Genomic DNA, 25,134 nt, shown 5'->3' on the forward strand with positions numbered 1-25,134 from the left:
ACAAAATACTAGCTAACAGACTCCAACAACACATTAAAAAAATCATACACCATGATCAAGTGGGGTTTATCCCTGGGATGCAAGGATTCTTCAATATATGCAAATCAATCAATGTGATACATCACATCAACAAATTGAAGGAGAAAAACCATATGATCATCTCAATAGATGCAGAAAAAGCTTTTGACAAAGTTCAACATCCATTTATGATAAAAGCTCTCCAGAAAATGGGCATAGAAGGAAATTACCTCAACATAATAAAAGCCATATATGAAAAACCAAAAGCCAACATCGTTCTCAATGGGGAAAAACTGGAAGAATTCCCTCTAAGAACAGGAACAAGACAAGGGTGTCCACTCTCACCACTATTATTCAACATAATTTTGGAAGTGTTAGCCACAGCAATCAGAGAAGAAAAAGAAAAGGAATCCAAATTGGAAAAGAAGAAGTAAAATTGTCACTCTTTGCAGATGACATGATATTATATATAGAAAACCCTAAAGACTCTACCAGAAAACTGCTAGCACTAATTGATGAGTTTAGTAAAGTAGCAGGATACAATATTAATGCACAGAAATCTCTCTCATTCCTATACACTAACAATGGAGGAGCAGAATGAGAAATTAAGGAAACTCTCCCATTCACCATTGCAACAAAAAGAATCAAATACCTAGGAATAAACCTGCCTAAGGAGGCAAAAGACCTGTATGCAGAAAACTTTAAGACATTGCTGAAAGAAATCAAAGACGACACAAACAGATGGAGGGACATACCATGTTCCTGGATTGGAAGAATCAACATCGTGAAAATGACTGTACTACCCAAAGCAATTTACAGATTCAGTGCAATCCCGATCAAATTACCAATGGCATTTTTTACAGAACTAGAGCAAGAAATCTTACGATTTATATGGAAACGCAAAAGACCCCGAATAGCCAAAGCAATCTTGAGAAGGAAAAATGGAATTGGTGGAATCAGGCTTCCTGACTTCAAACTCTACTACAAGGCCATAATGATCAAGACAGTATGGTACTGGCACAAAAATAGAAAGGAAGACCAATGGAATAGAATAGAGAACTCAGAAGTAAGCCCAAACACATATGGGCACCTTATCTTTGACAAAGGAGGCACGAGTATACAATGGAAAAAAGACAGCCTCTTCAATAAATGGTGCTGGGAAAATTGGACAGCTACATGTAAACGAATGAAATTAGAACACTTCCTAACACCATACACAAAAATAAACTGCAAATGGATTAAAGACCTAAATGTAAGGCCAGACACTATAAAACTCCTCGAGGAAAACATAGGCAGAACACTGTATGACATCCATCAAAGCAACATCCTTTTTGACCCACCTCCTAGAATCATGGAAATAAAATCAAGAATAAATGAATGGGACCTAATGAAACTTAAAAGATTTTGCACAGCGAAAGAAACCATAAACAAGACTAAAAGGCAACCCTCAGAATGGGAGAAAATAATTGCCTATGAAACGACAGACAAAGGATTAACCTCCAAAATATACAAGCAGCTCATGAAGCTTAATATCAAAAAAGCAAATAACCCAGTCCACAAATGGGCAGAAGACCTAAATAGACATTTCTCCAAAGAAGACATACAGATGGCCAACAAACACATGAAAAGATGCTCAACATCACTCATCATCAGAGAAATGCAAGTCAAAGCCACAATGAGGTATCACCTCACACCAATCAGAATGGCCATCATCACAAAATCTGGAAACAACAAATGTTGGAGAGGGTGTGGAGAAAAGGGAACTCTCCTGCACTGTTGGTGGGACTGTAAGTTGGTACAGCCACTATGGAAAACAATTTGGAGGTTCCTTCAAAAACTACAAATAGAACTACCATATGATCCAGTAATCCCCCTACTGGGCATATACCCAAAGAAAACCTTAATCCCAAAAGAAACTTGTACCATAATGTTTATTGCCACACTATTCACAATGGCCAGGACATGGAAACAACCTAAATGCCCATCAACAAATGAATGGATAAAGAAGATGTGGCATATATATACAATGGAATATTACTCAGCTATAAAAAGGGATGAGATGGAGCTATATCTAATGAGGTGGATAGAATTACAGTCTGTCATACAGAGTGAAGTAAGCCGGAAAGAAAAAGACAAATATTGTATGCTAACTCACATATACGGAATGTAAAAATGGTACTGATGAACTCAGTGAGAAGAACAAGGATGCAGATACAGAGAATGGACTGGAGAACTCAAGGTTTGTGAGGGGCGGGGGTTGAAGGGGAAGCTGAGATGAAGCGAGAGAGTAGCACAGACATATATGTACTACCAACTGTAAAATAGATAGCCAGTGGGAAGTTGTTGTATAACAAAGGGTGTTCAACTCGAGGATGGAAGATGCCTTAGAGGACTGGGGCGGGGGGGGGGGGGGGACTCGAGGAGGGGGACGTCAAGGAAGGGAGGGAATATGGAGATATGTGTATAAAAACAGATGATTGAACTTGGTGTACCCCCCAAAAATAATAAATAAATTAATTAAAAAATATATATATATACTTTTTTCCACTTTAACTTGTTGGTGTGGTGACTGATATTTGTTTCTAATACAAACTATCCTTGCATTTCAGTTATAAACATTTTTATGGGCTGTGTTTATTTTTTAGATACTAGTAGGTTCATATTCTCAATTAGAATCTAATTTTATTTTGGATTGTGCATTAAAAATGATCTTGAGATTTTCTTTGTTAATGTTATCTGTCTTTGGCAGATGTTGATATCAATGTTCTGCTGATATCATGAAATATCTTAGAAGGATTACATTTCTTAATTCTCTAACATAACTTAAATAGAATTTAGATAGAAAATTTAAACAAAATTAGCAATACTGGTTGATTTTAGTTTTGCAATGATTCAGACTAACCCTTTCTTCAGTTGCATTTTTGGGAGGTTTCTCTTTGTCCACATCCCCAAATTCTTCTATGGTGATTTTTAGTTGTTGTTTAGGTTTTGATAGTTCCTTAGTTTTGACAAATTTTTTTCTAGAAAATTACATACTTCACTTAGGTTGTCATTTATTTATATAGAGTTGAACAAAACATTATTTTAAAGTTCTTCCTATATTTTTTATTTTTAAATTTAATAAAAATCATTTAAAAAATCCTAAGGAAGTAATACTTATTAATGTAAAGGCAATACAGGCACACCTTGGCAATATTGTGGGTTCAGTTACAGACCACCAGAATAAAGCAAATATCTCAATAAGCAAAGCTCACGATTTGGGGGGTTTCTCAGTGAATATAAAAGTTATGTTTATACTATATGATAGTCTACTATGTGCGATAGCATTATTTATATTAAAAAACCCAATGTACCTACTTTAATTTAAAAAATACCTTCTTGCCAAAAAATGCTAACCATCCTCTGAACCATTAGTGAGTCTTAATCTTTTTGCTGGTGTAAGGTCTTGCCTCAGTGTTGATGGGTGCTGACTGATCAGGATAATGTTTGCTGAAGGTTAGAGTGACTGTGATAATTTCTTAAAATAAGGCAACAATGTCACAATTATTGACTTTTCTTTCATGAAAAATTTCTCTGTAGCATGAAATGCTCTTTGATAGCATGTTACTCACAGTAGAAATTCTTTCAAAATTGGAGTCAATCTTCTCAGACCCTACTGCTTCTTTATCAACAGAGCTTATATAATATTCCAAATCTTTGTTGTCACTTGAACAATCTTTACAGCACCTTCACCAGGTGTAGCTTCCATCTCAAGAAACCATTTTCTTTACTCATCCATTAAAGTTTTATCGCGAGATTTCAGCAATTCATTCACATCTTAAGGCTCTGCTACTGATTCTAATTCCCATTATTTCCACCACATTTTCAGTTACTTCCTCCACCGAAGCCTTGAACTTTTTAAAGTCATCCATGAGGGTTAGAATAAACTTCTTCCAAACTCCTATTAATGTTGATACTTTGACCTCTTCCCATGAATCATGAATGTTTTTAATGGCTTCTGGAATGGCGAACACTTTCCAGAAGTTTTTCAATTACTTTTCCCAGATTCATCAGAGGAATCACTGTCTATGGCAACTGTAGCTTTACAAAATGTATTTCTTGAATAGTAATATTTGAAAGCCCAAATTACTCCTTGATCCCTGGGCTGCAGAATGGATGTTGTGTTAGCCGTCATGAAAACAACATTAATTTTGTTGTACATCTCCATTAGAGCTCTTGGGTGACCAGGTACATTGCCAATAAGCAGTAGTATTTCAAAAGGAATCTTTTTTTCTTGAGCTGTAGGTCTCAACAGTGAGCTTAAAATATTCATTAAACCATGTTATAAACATAAGTTCTGTCATCCAGGCTTTGTTGTTCCACTTATATAGCACAGGCAGAGGAGATTTAGCATACTTCTTAAGGACCTTAGGATTTTCAGAAAGGTAAATACGCATTGGCTTCAACTTAAAGTCACTAGCTGCATTAACCTCTAAGAAGAGAGTCAGCCTTTCCTTTGAAGCTTTGAAGCCAGATATTGACTTCTCCTCTTTAGCTATGAGAGTCCAAGATGACATCTTCTTCCAGTATAATACTCTTTTGTCTACATTGAAAATATGTTGTTCAGTGTAGCCACCTTCACCAATTATCTTAGCTAGATTTTCTGGATAACTTACTGCAGCTTTTACATTAGCACTTGCTGTTCCATCTTGCTCTTTTATGTTATGATGATGGCTGCTTTCCTTAAACCAAATGAACCAACATTTGCTAGCTTTAAACTTTTCTTTTGCAGCTTTTTCACCTCTTTGGACCTTCATAGAATTGGAAAGATTTAGGGCCTTGCTATGGATTAGACTTTGGCTTAAGGGAATGTTGTGCTGGTTTGACCTATACAAACCAAAACTTTCTCCATAGCAGCAATAAGACTGTTTCACTTTCTTAACATGTGTATGTTCACTGCAGTAGCACTTTTAATTTCCTTCAAGGACTTTGCATTCACAACTTGGCTAATTCTTTGGCACAAGAGACTTAGCTTTAGGCCTATCTTGGTTTTTGACATGCCTTCCTCACTAAGCTTAACCATTTCTAGCTTTTGATTTAAAGTGAGAGATGCATGACTCTTTCATTTGAACACATAGAGGACATTATAGGGTTATTAATTGGCCTGATTTCAATGCTATTGTATCTCAGGGAATACAGACACTCAGAGAGAGACAGAGAGAGAGAGAGAGATGGGAGAACAGCCAGTTTGAGGAGCAGTCAGAACACATACAACATTCATCAATTATTTGCCATCTTATCTAGGTGTGGTTTGTGGCATCCCAAGAAATTATAGTAGTAAGCCAAAGATCACTGATCACAGATCACCATAAAAATACAATGATAATGAAAAAGTTTGACATATTGTGAGAATTACCAAAACGTGACACAGAGACATGAAGTGAGCAAATGCTATTGGAAAAATGTCACCAATAGATGCGGGGTTGCCACAAACTTTCAACTTGTAAAAAATGCAATACATCTGAAGTGAAAGTGAAGTTCAATTTAATGAGTTATATCTATAATATCAAACACATGACCAAATGCAACTTAGTTGATGAAATAATAATCTGGCACAAGATGAACAATTTAGTCCAATGAAATCACATGAATTTACTGTTGAAGCTTAGTTTTTTCCACTTGCCAATTGTCAAATCTTAGGCAATTTACTTAACTTCTATGAGCTTCACTTTAGAAAGTATTGAGGAAAGAACGCCTAACTAAATATTTTGTCAGGACCATTGAAATAATCAACAAAATTGCCTAGTGTAGCAATAACAATTAACGCTACGTAAATTTTATTTTTACTCCAGATAGGGTTTACCACTAGATGGGGATCATGCTAGAGATCCAAGGATAATTTGATGTTTTGAGTTTAAATAAAATTAAATAAGGAAACATAAGTTATCATCACAATGATGATTATGTCAATGCCAATACCTTATTTTAACAACAAAAAATTGCATAAATGATACAGAGAGAAATATTGATTTTCTTTTTTTTGCAATATGTCTCTAAAAGCATAATTTAAATTATTAAACTTTAATTAGATAAAATATTAATTAGGTTAAGTATTGATTGAATGCATCAATTAAATAAAATTTTTAATTATATTCAAATTAATTAAAATAAAATTTTAATTGATTAAATACATTTTTTTCTTTCACCTCTTTCACAATGATCTATGTAAAATGAAAAAATCCTTTTTCTCTGCAATTTGACCTTGAGTTAAATCAAAACCTCAGGATTCTAACTCTATCAAAGGAGACTTTTTTAAAAACTGCCTTTTCATAGAAGGAAAAGCCAAGACTATGGTCAGAATTTATTCTGTTCTATTGCTTCTCTCATGGCTGTATGTTATGGCTGCTAAAAATAGGAAATCTAGGTTTCCAATGCAAGATCCACATTTTTAACAATGTCCCAAGTTAACCAAGGTGTGACAAAAATTACCCAACTCAAGCAGTGCAATTGTCTGATGCAAATTCCAGGTTGCAGTAGCACATATGCTTGTCAAGGACCAATAGGATTGCTTTCAAACAGTAGTTCATCATATTTCAGGTTTAAAGTATTTTTCATTACACCCAACTACAAAGCTAATATAAAATAAAGTTGGACTGTCTTACAATTTTACAGTAACACATGTCTCACAAATTTCACACATATACATTTACACACACAGACATACACACACACATTCACACATATTTTACCAAATATACACCCCTGTTGCTATAATGACTGCATCAGGATGGATGCCAGCTTCATACAGTAACTTGGCCACTAGTGTTGATGCCTGATCCCCTGTCCAGGCTCTCCTCTGCCCTGTGGCAAATTTTCCTGGATGGGGGTATGCAAATATTTTTAACTTTGCTTACCAATTGGTCTCAATAAGGGCTATTTCATTACATTAGACATGTTTTAATAATGTTTATTTCTGACGGTAGGAGTCTGGATTTCAGAAGCTTTGGTTCTAGAAAGAACCTTGACTCATTAAGCAATTTTGCTCACACTTCCCCAGATAACTTTTTGTGCTGCATATCATACATACCCAACATATTTATGTGTGAGTAAAGAGAGAATAGGCATCACCAGACATACAGATATAAAATGCTATTACTGGCTGAGTCAAAATGACTTGCTGATCATTAAATTTCCATTCTGATGAGAGCCAAAACAAATAAAATGTTCTCCAACATAACCAGATGTCCCTAATGGCTAGCATTTAAATAAAATGTCCCCTCACTGATACCTATATAAATACATTCATTTACACACACACACACACACACACAGATTTGTTTAAATTACATCTTCTCATTGTACTGGAAGTTGCATGAGGACAATAATTTGTGCATTGCTGCATTCCAATATCTAATGCACTTTTGGTTAATGTAAGTAATATCAAAAATAGTCAATATAACAATTCATAGATATACTCTGGAGCAACAGTCACATAAAATTTTGTTGGTACATAGACAACCATTTGTTGATATATTATCTATGACAGTTTTCTCACTACAATAGCATATTTGAGATGTTGCAACAAAGAGAGTACAGCCTGCAAAGCCTAATAAACCTAATATTGGGCCCTTTACTGAAAAAGTTTGCTAACCTATTTCCGAGAGGCATAATCTTTAAATTTATATAAGTAAACATGTATTAAATGGTTATTGTTACTGCATACTATTTTGTAATTTCTGGCCAGTACAATAATACAATAAAGAAATAAAAATAAATGATGGGAAGATGTAGAGCAAGATAAAATTATGGGAAGATACTATAATTATTTGAAAGATAAAACTTATAAAATTATTAGAATAAGAAAGAGATTTCATAATAGTGACCAAATTACTGAATTCATTTGAAATATATTTTTGATTGCATAATGTTCATCAGACATTATACTGATACAACATAATTTTTTTAAAAGCTCAAGACAGAGATTACAATTTATCTTCTTAATCTCTTTGCATCATTTTGTTTAGCCTAGACTACTACAACTACTCTTCAACTTCCTCTGATTTTTGTCCTTTTCTAGAGCATACACTTTACTACTAATCAGGTTATTTCCCTGTCTTTTGGTGGTTACCATTTTACTTAGCATAAAGCTCACCATACTTAATGTGCTTTACCAAGCCCTTCATGAGGTAGGTATATAGTTCAGTGGTAAGAACCATGAACTCTGGAGTCAACTGATTTGGGTTCAAAACTTGATTCCACCTCTAACTAACTGTATGAACTTGGACAATTTACTTATCCCTTCTTTGCCCTTATTTCTTCATCTATAAAATGGGAATAGCAACTGTAACTATGTGGTAGGTTGTTAAAAATTAAGTAATTTATATAAAGTGCAGAGAAAAGTGTTTGGATCATAGTGAACACAATAAATTAGGCTATGATTACCTGATCAATTTTGAGTATTTTCAATTCATGTTCCCTACCCCAGGTTTGCTTCTACAATACTAAACAAACTAGGCCTAGGAATGTAATGACTTTTTCCTTGCAATGCTGTCCTTGACATCCCCACTCCTGTCCTGATGTGACTTGGCTATGTCCTACTTTGACTTCAGGTCCCTGTGAAGAATTATGAAGGATCTGAGATTTTACTCTGTTTTTAGTCAAGCAAGTTAGTCTGCCCTAGTTTCATGGATATTGACAGAAAATATAAGATTCTTGGGTTAAGGATAAAGAATGTTATTACCTATGGTAATAGCAGTTACAGAGTTTCAGTTTCAGGTTTTGTTGGGTTCTTTGAGCCCAACTCCTCAGGGTGATGCAAAGAGGGTCAAGCAACACCTGTGCCTGTAGTGGGTTACCTTACAAGAGAGCAAACCTGAGCTTAGAGAGGCTGATTTTTATAATGGTCAGTAAGCATGGCCGCCTTTTTTTTTTTGTCAAGGGAGACACTATGTATTCCACCACTATAGGATAATCTGTCCTTTGCTCTGGAGTGAGACACTGTCTATATCTTCCAAAGATATTCACAGTACAAACATCAGTGAAAAGATAGTTGAGGACAAAGGTGGTCATTGTCTCTGCTAGCAAGAAGTTTAGAAATGCAAGAGTGACATGGGACAATGGTATCCTAACAGTCTCAATTAGAATTCTTCTATTCTGTTCTTCCTCAAGACAGGGTTAGTGGCCCATGTAGACTATTAGTTCCTCAAATACAGATCATTGCATTTCTCATCACTTATTCCAATGCCCAGCATAGTTCTTTGCACATAGTAGGCACTCAAAAATATTTTTGATGATTAGTGATGTTGAGCATCTTTTCATGTGTTTGTTGGCCATCTGTATGTCTTCTTTGGAGAAATGTCTATTTAGGTCTTCTGCCCATTTGTGGATTGGGTTATTTGCTTTTTTGGTATGAAGCTGCATGAGCTGCTTGTATATTTTGGAGGTTAATCCTTTGTCCGTTGTTTCACAGGCAATTATTTTTTCCCATTCTGCGGGTTGCCTTTTAGTCTTGTTTATGGTTTCTTTTGCTGTGCAAAAGCTTTTAAGTTGGTGGGATTGTAAGTTGGTACAGCCACTATGGAAAACAATTTGGAGGTTCCTTCAAAAACTACAAATAGAACTACCATATGATCCAGTAATCCCACTCCTGGGCATATACCCAAAGAAAACCATAATCCCAAAAGAAACTTGTACCATAATGTTTATTGCAGCACTCTTTACAATAGCCAGGACATGGAAGCAACCTAAATGCCCATCAACAAATGAATGGATACAGAAGATGTGGCATATATATACAATGGAATATTACTCAGCTATAAAAAGGGATGAGATGGAGCTATATGTAATGAGGTGGATAGAACTACGATCTGTCATACATAGTGAAGTAAGTCAGAAAGAGAAGGACAAATATTGTATGCTAACTCACATATACGGAATCTAAAAATGGTACTGATGAACTCAGTGAGAAGAACAAGGAAGCAGATACAGAGAATGGACTGGAGAACTCGAGGTATGGGAGGGGGCGGGGGGTGAAGGGGAAACTGAGAAGAAGCGGGAGAGTAGTACAGTCATATATATACTACCAACTGTAAAATAGTCAGTGGGAAGTTGTTGTATAACAAAGGGAGTCCAACTCGAGGATGGAAGATGCCTTAGAGGACTGGGGCAGGGAGGGTGGGGGGGACTCGAGGGGGGGGCGTCAAGGAAGGGAGGGAATACAGGGATATGTGTATAAAAACAGTTGATTGAACCTGGTGTACCCTCAAAAAAATTAAAAAAAAATATTTTTGAATAAATTAGAGAGTTTAATGTAAATGATATTATTTTTATTCTTACTCTTACTATCATAGCCAGTTGGAGAATAAAATTGAAAAACACATCTCATTTGTATGAGCAACAACTTATAAATACTTTAGCATTATGCATACTTCATGAAAAATGTGCACAAAGTACATCTAGTAATCTATAAAATTATTTTAGTGAAATAAAGAAAGATTTTGGTACACAAAGCTAGATGCATAAAGATGGGAGCAGCACAGGCTTTGAATTGCAATGAGAAAACATGGATTTTATTTGCATCTTTGCAATTTAATCTATATGCTCTCAGATAAAAAGTGGAAGTCTTCATAACTTTTTATGCATTTATTCAACAACAATTTACTGATGTCCTAGTAGGTGCCAGGCCCTTTTTCAATAGTGATTGTCTCTATTAACCAACCTCATTATTAAGAGTGACCATTTACAGCAAACCTGTAATTGATAAAATAAATCAATTGCTATTTCTAAGCTCAGTGACCATTTAGGTAGAATGTTTGTGTCTTCATAATAATGTATTTATACATAATAATGTATTTATACATAATAATGCATATAAGTAGTATGATATAAGCTATAATATATGCTATATGAATAGTATGTTATCCATATAATTATCATTTTACTCTTGCAAAGAAGGAGCAATTCACAATACGAAATTTTGTGTTTGTTCTCGAAGCTAACCAAGGCAAATAGTTAGAAAACTCAAAAATTGTATAAATTTGAATTATTTCAGTAAAAGCTATAGCTGTACACACCATTATTTGCCACTGTGGATACAGCCACCATAAAAATGTGACTAACTAATTATTTTACACCACACAACTAAATGATAATATTCAATATGGGTGTAATAACCAGACCCCTGGACAAGACACTCTCATTATTACTCCCAATAAAATAGCACTTCAGTATTCTGCAAGACTGCCATTACTGTCAAGGATCGTTGGGTGGTGTTTACAAATAGTTAACCAGCCTTCCTCACAGCTGTTCAGAATTGAGGGCTCATGAACACTTATGCAAGCAGAGTAAAATCTTATAAGCACAGATGAGCAGGAAGAATGGTAGTGCACTAAATGCATAACAAATAAGAATTTTAATTCATCTCATCATGAAAACAATAAGAGATGAAGAAAGAGAGGGCAGAGGCCTTGGATGCCCAGAATTAGAGACTTAACTTGGATCTACATTGCCTGTCAGACTTAATGAAAATTGTTTATAAACACAAATTTGGCATATTTTAGAGCTGGATGTAAAATACACAGCTCAAGTTTTATTCTAGTTGTGTAGCTAATGTTCAAGGATATTCTTAATTTAATCATTGTTTTGACAATGGGACATCTAGGCCACAAGGCATTTAGATACTTGTATAATTAAAGTTTCTCTGGGATACTTCACATGCCATATTTTAGAAGCTATTTAATACTTCTAATGTGTGGTTACTCAATTTATCATTGTGTGTGAAATATACAAACCGAAACCCTTAGGTAATAGTACTTTTTTATTTAATCCATTGTAAAAAGAACCAAGTGCAAAATATCAAGCATTATTTTGTGATTTTAGAGCTAAATTCAACCTCCTCATTTTAGAGGAAAGTTAGACAGAGGTAAGTTAAAAGTCTTAAAGACCCAATCATGGTAAGTATTAGCTGAAGTTTCCTGCCCCTTAGTTTGGAGCTACGTCTACCTTCCATTACTCCTCCAGAGTGAGGTCATTCTATAAGTAAGAATCCAAAATGTAAGATTTGAGCAAATTAAATATATAAATAGGTATGCCATAAACAAACCCAGCCTGGGTATACTGATTCTGAAAAGCAAGAGGCCTTGATATTTCAAAACTCCTAGTTTCTTTTCATACACATTTGATGATAGTGGTACATTCATGTTAAGGAAGATTTAGTAGATGATTTAGAACACAATAATTTTATCTAAATTTTTGTTTTCAGACGTGATTTAGAATTTAGTTTACTCTCGGTCTTATAAGTAAATTTAGATTTGTTTCAAAATACAAAATTGCATTTTTTAAATTTATTTTCTTGGTTTAGTGTGGAGTAATTAATGACTTGCAAATAGTGACAGAAAATCTTAATTTTGAAGTGGTACAAGCAAGCGTATATTGACTCAAATGTTAGCTTTATTTTGCAGGTATTTTTTTTCTCAGTCACTATACATATTTATCTAATTCCATTGATGGTAAATGGGAAGAATTAACAGAATATTTTTATAATTAATTTTATTTAATTTTCATTGGCTAGAAAAAAATCAATAGACTTCTCTCTGATCTTAAGGTAAGTCTTATTGTGCATGTAAACTATACAATCATTACTAATTTACATGTATTATAGTATATACAAATTACAAAGTTAACTCTAATGTCTTGAATATACTGAATTTATATAGTACCATCCAACTGTGTCCCTCTTTGATACTTTGCATAATGTGACTATTTTAATACCTTTAAAGCCTGATTTCTTGAAAACAATATTGGCTTTCACTTTTCCTACACAACACAGCAGTCTAAATTTATAAAAAATCTTTTAAGAATGTTCATGCTTTTACCTCATATATTATAGGTTTTTGTTATTCTCAGGCATAAACATGCTAGTTAGGTCATTCATTTGTTCAGCAAATATTTATGAAATACCACAGTTATGCATAACATAACAACTATAATAGCAGCTAAGGTATATAAAATAGCTTAAAAATCAATTAAAAATATGTAAAATTAGTTGTCAGAGGCAAAGTGGGGAAAATTGGGAGATTGGGATTGACATATACATACTATATATATATATATATATATATATATATTATATATAAAAGGTAACTAATAAGTATAGCACAGGGAACTCTACTCAATACTCTCTAATGACCTATATGGGGAAAGAATATAAAAAAGAGTCAATATACATATATGTATAACTGATTCACTTTGCTGTACAGCAGAAACTAGCACAACATTGTAAATCAACTACACTCCAATAAAAATTAAAAAAAAAAAAAGAACTACACACCATATGCAAGTGGGATTTATTCCAGGTAGGCAATGCTGATCTAACATTCAAAACTCAATCAATCAATAGATAAAAGAATAAAAATTATATGTTCTATCTTTTATGGCATGAAAAGCTGTGAAAATTCAACACCCACTCAACATAAAACCTCTCAGCAAATCCATGATAGTGAAGACTTCCCCCAGCTTAATTTTAATAATCCAGAAAAAATCTGCATCACACATAATATTGAAAAAATTGGACTTTTATACCTAAGATCAAAAACATGTTAAGGACATTTTCTCTCACGACTCCTATTCAACATGGTACTAGAAGTTGTAGCTAGTGCAATGAAACAAGAAAAGAAAGCAAAATGTGTGTAGATTTGAAAGGAAAAAATAAAATTGTCTTAATTTTCAGATAACACGATTGTATATTCAGAAAATCCCAAAGGGTTTGCAAATAAATTCCTGGAACTAATAAGGAAGTACAGTAAGTTTGCAGGATATAAGGTCAATAACCCAAGGCAATTTCTTGTATACCAGCAGTGAACAATTAGAATTGAATTAAAAGAAAAAGCAGTGCCACTTTCAATAGCACCAAAAATATGAAATCCTTAAGCGTAAATGTATAAAAATATGTATAAAATCTATACCCATAAAGGCATAAAACACTGATGAAAGAAATTTTAAAATGTATAAATAAATGGGGAGATATTTCATATTTCATGGATTGAAAGACTCAGTGTTGTGAAGGTGTGAATTATTCTTTACTTGTTCTATAGATTCAACAATATTCTAATCAAAATCCCAGTAAGCCATTTTGTAGATATTGAAAAACTGATACTAAAATTTATATGGTTATCATTAGACTTAGAATATTCAACACAATACTGAAGAACGAAGCTGAGAAATTATCACTATTCAATTTTAAGAATTGTGATTAAGCTATAGTAATTAGTACAGTGCAGTGTTGGTGAAAGAATAGCAACATAGGTCAATGGACCAAATAGAAAACCCAGATATATACCCACACAAAGATAAATTTTGACAGAGGTGCAAATGCAATTCAATGGAGAAATAATAGTCTTTTCAATAAATGGTGCTAGAAGAAAATTGGTCATACATACGTTCATAGCAGTGTTATTTACAATAGCCAAGATACAGAAGCAACCTAAGTGTCCATCAATAGATGAATGGATAAAGAAGATATAGTGTACACACACACACACAATGGAATATTACTCAGCCATAAAAAAGAAGGAAATTCTGCCATTTGCAACAACATGGATGAACTTAGAAAGTATTAGGCTTACTGAAATGTCAGACAAAGACAAATACTCTGTGTTATCAGTTATATGTGGAATCTAAAAAATAAAACAAATGACTGTATATAACAAAGCAGAAACAGACTCACAGATATAGAGAACAAACTAGTGGTTACCAGTGGGGAGAGGGAAGGGGGAGGGAGTGAGATGGGGTATAGGTTTAAGAGACACAAATTACTATGTATAAAATAAACAAGCAATATTGTACAGCACAGGGAATATAACCATTATTTTGTAATAACTTTAAATGGAATATAATTTATAAAAATGTTGAATAACTATGCTCTACACTTGAATATAATAATGTAAATCAACTATATTTCAATTTTAAAAATTAATATTAAGAATTATAAATATCCATTGGAAAACAAAAGTACAAAGTAGCATTTAAAAAAAAAGAGCATGTGAGCACACAGTGAGATGAGACCTACTTTGTCAGCACCTTGATCAAGTACTTACTGATTCAAATAAATGGTTGAAAAAACAAATCAATGGAAAAGTGAAAAAAATAAACAAATGTCCCATGCATAATAATTCCAAGTAATTTATGTAAATGCTCACCCCCCAAGTAAATAGAGCATAATTTTCCACTTTTTAAATGTAGACTCTGCGTAGTAACTTCTTTATGAAGTATGGAATGGGGGAATTACTTTATAGGAGAAAGCTGACAAACACAAACTCAGTCAAGTGTTCAAGGTTAACATCAACAGTGATAAATCACATTGATATGACAGTGATCATATGTACTCTTGATAGGATGTAATGAGAGTGACACTTTTTCTCTGTGGTCTTGTTCTGCAAAATCTATAACCTAGTCTAATCATGCAAAAATCATTAGAAAAATATTAATTGAGAGAGGTTTTACAAAGTACCTGACCAGTACTCCTCAAAACTGTCAAAGTCTTTAAAAACAAGAAAAATCTGAGAAACTGTCACAGCCAAAAGAGTCTAAGGAGACATGGCAACTAAATGTAATATGATGTCCTGGATGAGATTCTAGAACTGTAAAAGGACATTAGGTGAAAACTATGGAAATCTGAATAAAACGTGGACTTCAATAGCAAAGTGTTAATATTGATTCACACATTGTGATAAACTATATTAGTGTGAGTATTAATAATGTAACTCTAAAGCTATTCTAAAAGTAAAAAGTTTATTTTAAAAATCATTTGGTATTATAGTAGATAGTATTAGACTTCTCATTTAATTGTGTACCCTCTGTGATAAGATTATACTTCTTGAACTATGATGGCAGGCTTTGTTATGTGACTTACTTAGCCAATGAAATGTGAGTGAAAGTAGTTAACGACCCTACTGAGAAACAGCCATGAGAGGTCTCCCTTGGTAAGTTCTTCTCTTGTATGAAAACAGCCATGTCCTGAATAGAGGCTCTTCTTTCAGCCTGAATCCCACAATGAATATTTCATGGAATTGAACCATAAGTGACTTTATTTTCGTCAGGTAATGAGAATGAGAGATAAACCTTAGTTGTAGTAAGCCACTAAAATTTTATCATATTAGAGTAAAACCTAGCAAAAATGACTAATTAAGAAATGTGAACACATAAGTTGTGTTCTGGCTGAGACAAAAACACCAATATATGTGCCTCTGGGTTGGTAGAGAGGATATTTATTGTTGATTGGACAGATAGCAACCCATTATGCATGTGCATAAGTGAAACACTTTATATAGTTGTTGCCTCAGATAACTTAGAAGACGGGTAATGTACTGAATGAGGTTTGTAGGTAAATAAGCTGGAAAACAGAAAGCTACTCATGTGCCATTGGCTGCATTTTATAAGATACTTAGAAAGACGAACTCAAAAAAGAACTGGACAGTTTGCTCACAGGGATGAAAAATAAATTTTTTTCATTTCCCGGACTAAAATATAACATTAAGAATTTTGACGACAGAGGCCAATTAAAACTCAGCCTCATGGCAAAGCCTAATTTGGGGGGAGCCAAAAGTTGCTGTTAAACTTAGAAGGGATTAATATGGCACCCAGTAAATCTCTCCAACCAGAGAAAATGTCTGAAAAAAGACTCAAAGTGAAACTTTCCCATGAAATCCTGCCAAGTGTAAAAATATTGGCAGTTACATCTAGAGAGAAAGGCATCTTACAAGGGGGAGAGGTGTGGAAGAATGTGTCCGTAGAAGCTGGTATCAAATAGATAAAAATAATTTTATATTTTTGAGGGACTTATACCAGCACCCTAATGTAAATAGTCTTTGAGACTTGAAATTCCCTTTAGGTACTAGGTTTCCAGAGTTAGTAAATAAAAATACAGGATGACTAGTTAAATTTGGATTTCAGATAAACAATTTTCTTTTTTAGTAAAACTATGTCCCCTAGAGTATTTGGGACATACTTACACTAAAATATTTATGGTTTATCAAAATTCAAACTTAACTGAGATTCCTATGTTTTATGTCATGATCCCATTTGGGGATCCAAACTTCAGTAGGCAGAAAATAGGCTGAAAAACCTTATGAGTACCCAATGGGGACATATTCTTTACTACCTTCTTCAGACATAGCCAAGGAGGAAAATGAAAAAAGAATGTCCTTCCAGAAGTCAAATCCAAGAACCATCACCAAAGGACAGAGGAGCTACTCCTAGGAAAAAATACCTCTTCAAGAAATGTCTTATTTTTCTCCATTGCCATGTGATCTGCAGTAGGGGTCTTGTGGAGGGATTACACCTTCACCTCTTTGAGGCAGCTTTGACCTTGTGATGAAGCTTCTCTTTCAGCTTGGATTCCATAATGAAGAAAACACATGGAGTGGACCAACAGTTACCTTCAGCAAAGATGCAATATAAAAAAAAAAAAAAATCAATATTTTTGAGGGGGTGTGTGGAGGGAGCAAGTCACTAGATTTTGATGTTATTGTTGCTTGTTAACCAAATTAATGCAGGAACTAACAGGTTCTCAGAGAGCAGTCATTCATTCGTTCTTTCCTTCATGCATTTCAGTTACAATGGACCTGTGGTTTTTTAGAGCTATAAGAAACCTTTATGATGTAATCCAGATTAAATGGTTTGCCCAAGGTCATAGAGTAAAGCAAAACTTGGATTCAGTTGGTTATTTGGTACTTAATGTAGGCTTGTTTCTGTTCAAGATACTGAGAAGTATAAGAAAGTAAAACATTCCCTGACTTCAAAAAAACTAACCACTTTATTAGGAAGATAAGTTTTACACATGTAAAACACACACACACATACACACACACACACACACACCACATTGTTTGAGTTAAGCTCTTATAATACTTCACATTATTCCTTACCCCTACTTCCCGCTTCCTCAAGCTGCTGTGTCATGCTGTCACCCAGGCAAGCGTGCCTTGGATGCCTCTCCTTTCACACTTAAACACCACTGGTGAATTTCCTTTCTTTTCCAAGAGAAACTCTGCCACCTGTTTTATAGTAACATATTTGTCATTTCTAATACAAAATAATGGGATATAATTTTATAAACACAACTTGGGACTGATATCCTAAGGATTTTGCCAAGATGCATAAATGTATCCAATAAAAGCAAAACCAAAAATAAACTGTTGTTCTAATCAAATCATTTTGGTTGTAAAGAATAAACATCCATTGAACATACTCCAACAAAAAGAGGCAGGGGAAGTTTTTAAAAGGATTTGAAAGTGGAATGTAGACACATGGGAACTAACACATCTTAAAACAATTATGTGAGCCTCACATCTTTCTGATCCAGCAGGTCTCTTGTTTCTTAGCATCTGTTCCACTTCTTTTGTCTACAGTTGAATTTTTCTTGCCCACCCGTTGTATTTATTCATAATTTTAGAGGTGGCTTTTATTTGCTATAATGCTGGTTCTGGAGAAAAAATTTTGCATAACTTGTTCAATCCAGAGCCCTTTGCCTTCTGACCAAAGTTTCTGTGCCTCTTATTTCAGATAATTGAGAGGAAAAGTGATTGACAATTGATTCAGTCCCTTTGGATAAGATGTTCACTCTGCTCTAATTACCTATAAACATTGAAGTGGGGTCACCTGGTATGCTGCAAATCACTTCTAAGAATTGAAGAAAACAACTTATGTTAGAAGGAATTAGGTATGGTAGGCAATTTAAACTGACATGTTGTACACAAAGACATGGTCTCTAAAGGCAACACACAAACAAGGCTCTATGTGTATATTTATGTGAATCGGAAATTCAAAGGTTTAAAAATTTGTCCAAGAGGGTCAGCTTGTGCAAATGTATTATATTTTGGCATTGTTTTGCTTTATGTAAGTTATAATATTAATTTTGTATTAATTTAAATTTCATATGAGGTTGAGTTATTGAAATTTAGGAGGTAGTTGATACAATTAGAGGCATTTTACTTATTACTTTTGCTTTGATCTAAATTGGTGATTTGAAAATCTTAATTTCTGAGTGAATTATAGAGATAGTTTTATTGCTTGAGTTTATTTTTTGTATAATTAGGACATAGTAATTTAGTTTATATCTTCTCTGTTTAATTGAGTTAAACTTGTCCACTGAAAACACAATCCTATTAGCTGATTTGAAGAAATGTCTACAATTAACTTTCTTATTAGGACTAATTGGATAAGAGTGACTTTTATCATAGGCCTCTTGTCTTCTGGATTTCAATATGATATATTACCAACGAATAAGAAAAATGCATTGAAAAAGTGTTTGTATTCGTTGACAAAACCCCAAGGGTCTAGTGAATATATTTAAATAAATGGTGAGCTTAGAGAGATAAAATTTAAATCCATAACCTTCAGGAAATATTTTGTGTGTGAATAACGTGCATTAAAGAATAAGAATTTTATAATTATTTAACCACATATTCACTTGAAAAATTTTTTTTCAAAAATCTATGAAATAGATGCTTTTACATTTTCCTTATCAGTTGAACATATTTCTTATTGCTTGCATGAATGCAATGAGAAAATGTAGGTAATGTGCTAAACGTGGTGGCTGGTAAATAGTAAGAACTCAACAAATATTATCTTCTGTTACCTTGATCCATTGTAATTATCTTTATTTTCATCATCAGTCTGCTCTCTGGATATGCAGCAGCATAACAAGGTAATTCAAGATAACATATTGTTTTGCATTACTTCAGTGTTGATTATCAAAATATTAATTTTTTGAAAAAACTAATTTCCGAGAAAGTCTATGAATGATTTCACAGGTAAAAGCAATTTTGAATCTGTATTTATATTACACTTAATATCCACCCAATTTCAAAATGTTTCCTTAGATATGACAAAGTAAATTCTCCAATGCTCTTTATTTTCCTTTATGTCTCCAGATAATTTTGGAAAATCTTAAGATTTTGGAAGTTTCACAGCAGATACAAAGATTAAAACTGCCAATCTCTTGCCAGTTAAAGATTTATTTCTACAGAACCATACATGTTGATCACTTTCTGGTTCTGCATGGTCAAAAGATACTCTGCTTTCTATTTGTGACTGAATTTTACAGAAACAGATACACATTTTCTATGGGTAGTGTAATGGTATTCAAAGTATCTTGATTTTTCTCCAGTAATCTAGCATTTTCCATCACACACACACACACACACACACACACACACACACACAATTCCAGTTTATTAAGTAACATACAAAACCTGGAAGAGAACCATTTCAGAACGCAGATCTAATAGAAAGGCAATGACATATAAACAAAATGTCTACATCTCCTAAAGGAGAAAAAAATTAGAAAAGCTTCATTTTTCAAAGTTATAACATACTCAGAATTTTGATAATCACAAAAAACAACCATCCTGGATTTCTTTTAAAAATGTCAAAGATTTAACCCCTATAATTACAAACTGGAAAACTGCATCCTTCTGTAACCAAATTGAACTAAAACAATAACAAACTTACAATGGAAATTTCAGGTAAAGTATATTATGGGTTCTCTGTAATTAAATTTCAGTCAAAGAATCAGGCTTCCAGAAGCCTGGAACGCCAGAAGATAATGTTCAAAGCAAATGAAATGAGAGTCATCAGAGAAGAAAGTCAGACTGTATATTGGTTATCAACAGTAAACATGTAAATGTACATACAGTGGTAGAGGGTACAATCTCACATATGAATTAAAACTGAAATTAATGCTAGGTATTTAGGAATATTGTATTTAACTTTAATTTCCACTGAAATGGATTTAAAACTATTCAAACAAAATATCTTTCAGAGATAAGGGAGCATGAGCCATACAAAAGATTGAATTGCAGTCAAGCAAATCCACTCTGGAAGCAATATATAAAACCACTATATATTCTATAGCTTCCACATTTGTTTAAGTCCTCAGCTCTTTCATTATTTTCACACCTATGTTAGAAAGAATTCTCAATTACTGTAAAATTACCAGCAGATAGAAATGTTGGAGATCGGACAAACAAGCTTATGACAAGCTTGAAAATAATGATACTTTTCTAAAGAAAAACTGTTTTTGAGGATTTGGTTTTTCATTTTCTTTTTTATGAATCTCTAAGGTTGCCATTGAAATTTACATCATGTCAAAAATGAAAAACAAAATGGTATAGCTATTTTTTCACCTTATAACTTTTACGAGTAAAACATTCATCTTTCTTACTAAAGAAAAGGAAGAAAAGAGACACTACCTTCATGGTAATTCTTAGTTTTTTCTTCGTGACCCTTTGCATTGGAGTAGATGATAGATGCACTATCATAGAAAAGATAAGGTTAACGGCTTCAAATATTTTGATAGGCTATGAGAATAGTCATTTATTCAAGTTTTATTACCCAACTCTTTGTAAACACAAAGTATTTTCAGGCATAGCTCTGATGAAAATTTTACCTGAAAAGAGTCTGCCTTGGTTTACTAAGTTTTCAGTCTTGTTCCAAATGAATGAAAACCATACAAAGCACTTATAATATTTTCTTTCTTGGCCATAGATGTGGATATAAAGTATACTAGAAAATATTTGGAGCTAGATGTTGATATGCAGTAGTAGACTACTGTAAATAAGCATATAAATAACACTAAGTCGAAAAGATACTCTATAAGCCAATTGGTTTCAGTCATTTAAATACATTACACTGTGCCTGCCTCTTGATAATTATACCAATTAGATTGGAGAATCATTTATCAGGGTGCCAATTAAGTGAATTCTACATTTTCGGGGATTAAAAAAAAAAGTCTAAATTAAACAGACCAAACAACTCCTATGTTTATGGGCACTCTAGTTGACTCTTTATCATGTAACACAGCAATCATTTAAACAGTGTTCCATACCCCAGGTACTAGGGATATAGCCAGCTGGGGGCATGCTTCATTCATCGTCCTCTCTGCTGTTTAAATTTCAAAGTAAAGAATTTAACAAAAAAATATTGGCTTGAAATCTTTCAAGTTCAAAATTTTAACTTTGTTTAAAAACCGATTTCAAAGAACATTTTCCTTTTAACTGATACGTGAATTTAGAGGTTAATTAATTTAATGATCCTTGGGTTGGTGGACATGTAATTATGATTGATTGGAAATGTGTGATTTTCTTAATGGCACATTTTTCTCAGAAGATACAGGAGGCTGAGTTAACTGACATTCAATAACAATAGAAAGAACTTTTTAAATCCTTATAATAAAAGTATTGCTGAAATCCTTTTAGCTAAAGACATTTTTGTAACTGTTTTTTAAATTATGAAAATGAAAGAACTTTGCTAAAGTGGTTTTCTAACATCTAATAAAGAAGGGAGATGTTACTTAAGTAACTATTATAATCACTCTCTAAAGAGAAAGGTAAGAAATTCTACCTAGTTATTCTATGAGTGGCTCTATATAGTCAACCATTCAATGTAGGGCAGGGTACAACAAAGACATGGTAGAATGCACAGCTTTTCACAACTCATCCCTGATTTATTTTTGTAGAACTGGCCTTACAATCTTATAATTATATAATAATAAAAACATGAGAAATAAAAACTATTCTGAGACAGAGACAGAATAGTTTTGCTGAAAAATCTCCAAGCCGCTCTTCTGTGGTCAATATCTTTATACACAAATGTTTCACTAAGTTACATGAAATGTTCATGTGGGTCAAAGAAATCCCCAAATTGTTTTAAGTTAAGGATGTGCTTTGATGTTCAGTAGTCAATTAAGTGATTATTTCATACTCTAACTAGCTCCTTTTAATATCATGCACATCAATACTATGTGTCAATGTAGTGGTTTTATTGAGAATATTATACTGCCAAAATATATTCTGATGATGTAGAGGAATTCTTATACATTTTTGCAGTGTAACAAAGTAGTATTCACAGACTGGGGAGAGACAATAAGAATTAAAATCTTACCTGAATTTGTAGTGACATATATGATGAGCAGATATGAGAGATGTCTTTGAAGGTCACTAATTGAAAATACATGTTTTATAAATCAAGTTGTAAGAGCTTGACATGCATCATAATAACTGATGAAATATCTGAAGAAATAGCTATTGCACAAGAGTCAAAATAATCAAATAAATAATTTTAAATCTTGAAGTCAAGGGGACAATAACTCAATTCTAAGTTACATACAACCAAGTTAGTTTATCTGCAAAAGTCAGAGAGAATCTATTATGCTTAATCACAGTCCTTATAAACATTTCTTTCTATATCTATTTACTCTTGAGTTGTACCAATAAGAAAACTCTTAAAATCAATATACTTAATGACCATAAGGATAAAAGGCTTGTTAGTTTTTAATCAATCTAGTGCAGTTTAACATATACTTGAGGATATACTGTGTGCAAAATATTGTCCTGAAGACTTAAGGGGATGTAACATGAACATGAAGTACTTCCTACCCATATCAGTTTAAAACCTCAGAACTGGGATAGAAAAAGCTCGTATGGGGATATATTATAGAAGAAGGTGAGTACCAAAGAACAAAATGGTGCAAGAGTGTTTCCCAGAAGTAACGATCATCTTTGGTTGTTAGGAGAAATCAAGAAAAACATCCAAAAGGAAGTCAGTTTCTGTTTATTCATCCATTTATTCATAGCCAAGAGTAGAGAAAATTTGGAACATGATTAGGAAAGAGCATATGGTTCGGACTTATTGAAGAGTAATGTAAGCGGTAGAGAGAAGTGGGAAAAAAGGCAGGGAAGATAGATTGGAGTTGTTAAGTTGGAGGGCCTGGAGCACCAGGTTGAGAAGAACTAGCCAGAAAAAGTGATATTGCCTCTTCCATCACGGAAGAGATTATGGTAAAAAGTTCTGTGAGAGATTCATGTTGAGGATGATATAGAGAACATGATGTGGTCTTTTTTTTAATTTATTTTTTTATTGGAGTATAGTTGCTTTACAATGTTGTGTTTGTCTCTGCTGTACAGCAAACTGAATCAAGTATACATATATATATATCCACTCTTGTTTCAATTTCCTTCCCATTTAGGTCACCACAAAGCATTGAGTGAGTTCACTGTGATGTGATCTTTAAGGAATTCATTTAATCACCAATCATTCATTAAAGACTTATCATGTGCCAGGACTATTTTAATTGCGAAATGTGCACCATGCCTGGTGGCTACAGATATAAAAAGTAATGTCTTAGCCCTCAAGTAGCCCAAAAACAAATGATATAGACACACAAGTAAGCAGGCTGTTAAAATGCAATGTAAACACTGTTGGAATATGATTGGAAACCAGGTGGTGTTTGGTTATCTATTGTTGTGTAGGAGGAGACCCCCAAATAGTGATGTTATTGGATGAATTCTCCTGCTCAATTTATGTGTTGAAGTATTAACCCCCAGAATCTCAGAATTTGACTATGTTTGGAATAAAGCCTTTAAGGGGGCAATTAAGGTAAAATAAAATCATACTGGTGAGCCCTAATCCAATATAACAGCAGTCTTTATAAGAAGAGAAGATTAGAATACAGACACATGGAAAGAAGACCATGTGAAGATGAAGAGAAGCCAGGGAGAGAGGCTTTAGAAAAAATCAACCCTGTCAACAAATTGATCTCAGACTTCTGGTCTCCAGAATTGTGAGGAAATAAATTTTTGTTGTTTAAGCCACCTAATCTGTGGTATTCAGTTGTGGTAGCCCCAGAAAATAAGTACAAGTGACTTAATACAGTAACACTCATATAATTTACCCTTGAATCTATGCGTTGTATCCAATGATACAGTTCACTGGATATATAGCTCCTAGAAACCCATTCTGCTCCATCTGAAGCCCTATGAAGTAAAGAGATAACTTACCTGCATCTCCTACTATAAATCCAAAATACCATAGCAGAGAGGCAAGCATAGGATAATTGCTACCATTGAAGAAGGGGAAAGCAAGGAACACACAGCAATTCTGTAACCTAGCTGGGTAGATGCTGCCAGTTCCTTCTGCCTGGTACTGACTCTCCATGGCTCTCAGGTCAGCCTTCTGAGCTCTTGGTTCTGCAGCATGGATTATCCTTCCTCTTCCATAATGTGTAACCTGTGTTTTCAGGTGAGTTGTTTTCTCACTCTTCTTGCTTGAATGAGTTTGGGGGTTCAAAAATCCCTTTTTATT

The sequence above is a fragment of the Hippopotamus amphibius genome, chromosome 1, assembly GCF_030028045.1.
Source record: "Hippopotamus amphibius kiboko isolate mHipAmp2 chromosome 1, mHipAmp2.hap2, whole genome shotgun sequence".
Taxonomy (NCBI): Eukaryota; Metazoa; Chordata; class Mammalia; order Artiodactyla; family Hippopotamidae; genus Hippopotamus; species Hippopotamus amphibius.